Source organism: Marmota marmota, unplaced genomic scaffold, assembly GCF_001458135.2.
Source record: "Marmota marmota marmota unplaced genomic scaffold, marMar, whole genome shotgun sequence".
Lineage (NCBI taxonomy): Eukaryota > Metazoa > Chordata > Mammalia > Rodentia > Sciuridae > Marmota > Marmota marmota.
Window position 1 is genome coordinate 4,571,832 of NW_025999990.1, and position 5,180 is coordinate 4,577,011.

A 5,180-nucleotide genomic window follows, 5' to 3' on the forward strand; every position below is an offset into this window, starting at 1 on the left:
TTAGGAAAGGAAGGAATATCTGACCTACTAAAAGTAAAAACAAAACATTACCTGAGCAACAGAGAAAACCTAACAATTTTTTTTTGGATGGCAAAAATGTATATGAATTGACTTCACATTAGGAAATATATCCCCTAGCACTAATCTGATGTCTACCATGGTCTTCCTACTTTTGCAGAAGTGGACTTTGAGTCTGAATTCCAGTGTTCTCAGGAATTAGTGATACAATTTATGAGCAGATGGGAGTTAATAGTAGCTAATAATGGCATGGTTCACATTACTTATAGTTTTTTGAACAAAACAGGTTTGCTCCTGATGCTGGATTGGGAGAAATCATGGGAAAAAAACAAGACAATTGTCATTTCTCAATTAAGGGAATTAGCAAGAGGCAAGTGATGTTTTAAGAAGATTAACTTGGCAGTGTGTGTAACATGGATTGGAATAAAGAGATAGCTACTATAATAAACCAAGAGGAGGAGAAACCCTCCTGTGCTTATAAGAACCAGGGAGATATTTAAGAGGTTTTAGGGTCAAAGAATAAACCCACAATAGGACTAACTGGAAAATAGCTGACCTACTAAAGGTAAAAACAAAACAAAACAAAACAGCAACAGACATTTCAATTTCCCATGGACATAACAAAACTCATTGACAATTATCCCTGAAATTTGCATCTTGCCCTGGCTCCATAGAGGCTTTTCTGCCTGATGTGTATCTAGCACAAGTACCGATTAGTTCACCCCTCCATTCTCCTTGTCTCTGAATTTTACTGAAACTTCCTGCCATTTGACAGATCTCTTTCTCCAACCACAGCTCTGACTTAACCCTAATCCATACCACACCACCCAAGACACATTATTTACTGCTTTGCTGAACCTATTTCCTTCTTCTGGCCATACCAATCCTGTCTGCAGTGGTCACTCTTCCAACACAATCTGGTTCCTTTAAGGACACTTGTGGACCTGCCAAGTGTACTGAAGCATTACAGGAACACTGGAGAAGATGGACTGTGTCTGTAGAACTAGCTCCTTAACTGTCCTTTGACCCATCTGTATCCTGCCTCATTTTGGCTCTTTCGTTTCCTACGTTTGCTACATTCTCTGGTTCATCTTTACTCTTTCTCTCCTTCATGATTCATACAATGTGTACATATTTTTCTTTACTTAAAAAAAATTACATTGCAGAAAAGGAGAATGTCCTTTTTGACCACCATCCCAGTCTCATTCTTACCCTGCCTCCTCAGATATAATTCTTCTTATAAGTTTACTATGTAAATCTTCTAGATCTTCTATTAGGTAAGTGTATGCTTATCTTCCTGGGAAAACTGTATAGCACTTTGGTGTTGTTTATGTATGTGTATTTTTGTAGAAATGATATGTTCTATATCATTCTGCAACATACCTTTTCTCTTTCTTCTCACCACTATGTCTTTGGAGAAGCTTCTGTATTGGTTCACATCTACCTCAATCTTGGACTTCTGTATGGGGTTCTAGAATAATAGATATATTATAGTTTACTAAGCCAGCTCACCAGTTGGCACATTTAGATTATTTCCAATCTTTTAATGTTATTAATAAGGCTGCAATGAAATTCTTAAGACTCCTTCTTTTTTATATAAGTGTATATACTTCAAAAGTACATATGAAGAAGTGAAATTCCTGGGTCATAGACTATGAACATTTAAATTTTAATGAGATACTTGAAATTTGTTTTCAAAATGATTGTATGAAATTACATGCATGTTGGTTATTTATGAAGGTTCTTCTTTCCTTACATACTGGCCAGTTTGATATCATTATACTTTTAAATGTGTTCCAACTTGACTTTCCTATTTTGATGCTGCATTCTTTCTCTCTGCTTTCCAGGCTTCTGCTGATTTAGTAACTCTTAGCAGAGAATTTCTGTCACTTATACTTGGTAGTGTCCTGCCTCTTCTCCCCTGACACTACTGTCTTATCCAGTATGGCCCTAAGACTCATATGCTCACACAAGTAAGCATGAGTTTGTGCAGCCTATCTTAGAAAGGCTGGGCTTCCAAATTGTTTGCTTTTAGGGAATATAGGCAGGACAGGGATAAGAGAAAAAAAATTAAAAGATGAATTCAAATTTCCTAATCTGAATGAAATGGAAATGAAATGGAAATGAAAATGGAATTTTTCTGATAGCACTGGACAATTGAAAATATTAGACTAGGTTATAGGTTTGAGCTAGGGATATAAATTTAGAAGTCAGAAATAAAAAGTAGTCAAAGAAGTCCAAGAATGGATATGTCTACAAAAAGGAGTAAGTAGGGGCTGGGGTTGTGGCTCAGAGGTAGAGCACTCACCTAGCATGCGTGAGGCACTGGGTTCGATCCTCAGCACCATATAAAAATGAAATAAAGATATTGTGTCCACCTACAACTAAAAAAATAAATACTTAAAAAAAGGAGTAAGTATAGGAAAGAAAAAGGCAAAGGTGAAGTGAGTAGAGAAACGGAGAAGGGACTGCCAGCACTCTTCAGGAAAAGTCACTGAATGCAGTGTCCCAGAATCAAAGGGTGGAGTCACTTTCAAGGAGTGAACTGTGTGTTTGCTTCAGGGGTTTCAAGGAGTAAAGATCTTAGAAAAATACATCTGGGTAAGAGGAAGTCTTTATGAAAAATTGAGTATTTATAGTTGAGTAGGAGAAAACCCAAATTATAAGTGAACTATGAAGTTAAGAAAGTAGAAGAAACCAGCAAGGTCAACAGGTATGAGGACATGGGGACACAGGACAACAGGCATGAAATGGAAGTTCTGACTAGTGGGTTTGTTTTTTTAAAAGACTGTTTTTGCAAAAGAAGGGAAGATCTAGTAGATAAGTACAGACAGACATTGCTTTAATAACAAGTCATAATTATAGGGGGAAAAGGTGTCAGAAGAAAATGGAATTTGTCCAATGTACAAATGAATGGAAATCTACTATTTAATTTTTTTTTAAATAAGAAGAGTCTTGGACAATATTCCTGAGTCCTTAACAGGAATTCAGTGGTATTGATCTCAGTTTAATACTGACAATAAAATAGAAGTTTAAGTGTCTAAGTCCTTAGAATAAGTAAATAAAATACTGAACATGTAAAGGGCTATGAAATAACACCAGCATCTGGCACTAGGGATTGAGGCATTAGAAATCTTGAATTTTCTTTTTTTTAATTTGTTCTTATTTAGCTATACAAGACAGTAAAGTATATTTTGACATATTTATACAAACATGGAGTACATCTTCAAGAGGTATTGGAACTCTTGCATTTCCAATTGAGTTACTGAAATTCTGGTGCATTTGAGGGAGGGTGATAGGGAGATTCAGGGTCTTCTTAGGCTTGCATCTTTTCTCTTAAGCTGATTTCTACAACTTATTTCAACAACATATTCTAGCACCTAATAAACCTTGTAGTAAGGACATTCTTCTTTATATCTATTTTAAATTTCTCCTTGGAAAATTTCTTTAGTAAATACAGGAAATTTAGAGTTGGACTTGAGATAGATAGATGAGTTAATATAAATCTGTGTTTTCAAAATATTGGTATAACTAAGTTCTTTTCATTTTTTATTTGTTCTTTTTATATTACATGACTGTGGAATACATTTTGACATATTATATATACATGGAGTATAAATTTCCATTCTTGTGGTTGTACATGATGTGGAGTTACACTAGTTTTGTATCTATATATGAACATAAAAAAGTTATGTCTGATTCATTCTACTGTCTTTTCTATTCCCATTCTCCCTCCCTTCCCTTCATTCCCTTTGTCTAATCCAATGAATTTCTATTCTATTCCCCTGCCTATGGTGTGCTAGCATCTACCTATCAGAGAAAACATTTGGCCCTTGGTTTTTGGGGTTGGCTTATTTTACTTAACATCATTGTCTTCAGTTCCTTCCATTTACTGGCAAAAGCCATGATTTTATTCATCTTTAGGGTTGAGTAATATTCCATTACTGTATTTTCTTTATCCATTCATCTGTTGAAGGGCACCTAGGTTGGTTCCATGAATTGGGCTGTATACAGCTAAGTCTTTCAAACTTTGATAGAAATGGGAAGAAAACTAGGATGAAGAGAGTATCTCTTAGCTCTAAGGCATGGAGGATCTAGGGTTTCTCCTCCCTGGGAGAACTGGGAAATAAAAGTAACCTTTTAGGGGACTGAGAGATGAAGGGTTCAGCATCAGGCTAGGATTGGTTCCAGCCCCTTATGTTTGACTCATCCTGTCCTCTCTCCATTTCTGGAAATTGGAAGGACTTATCTGATGTCTCTGTTCTGGTAGTCTGGCAGAAGTAGAGTGTGTCTACTTTCAATTTGGCAGCAGATGCAGCCACAGTACTTCTGGCTTTTTCAAAATTGCTAGTGCAGAGTCCACTATCTCTGCTGATTTGTTACATGACCATAGGTAAAATGAGGCCACTAACCTCTTGATAGTAACACTTGCATCCTTTAAGATTCATATGATGTCACCTTTCAGGTTTTGTCCTTCCAGGCAAATGTAATTTAGTTCCTTTCCCCTTCCTTGGAGATGTGCACACTCATTTTCATTATTTCCAAATACTTGACACTAACCTCTATTCTTGAGAAGGTCTTTAATAATACCATGACTGAAGTAAAAATAACTTTGTTGTACCTTCATATTATATCTAACTAATGCCTCAAGGCTCTAATTTACTGCTTTTAAAATTAAATAACTATTCTAATAATTTGTGTTGACTTTGTGATCTGAGAAAAATATAAAGCAAAATATTCTTGTTTTATATGACCACAGTAGGAAGAGAAATGATGTAATAATATGCTTTTAGACCTGGTCTAAAGAGAGATATGAAATAAATAAAGCAGAACTACATATCAATTAATAGAGAAACTTGCAAAGGAAAGACCTTTGTTTATTATTACCTGATTGTTTTGTGCTTATTTAAAGGAGCTAATAACTTCTCCTTTTTATAGATCTAATCTTTCTTGTTACTCTATAGTTATAATTGCAATAAAACTGAAAAAAATATTAGATAAGTAGACTGAGAAGTACTAGACATCTGGAGGATGTTATGTGCAGTCCAGGAATATATTGAATGATTGATAGATAATTTTTCTTTATCAGAGTAAAAGACAATTGATTACAATGAATTCATTATAATGCTAAAAGTCATTTTAGTGTTTTTACAATAAATTCA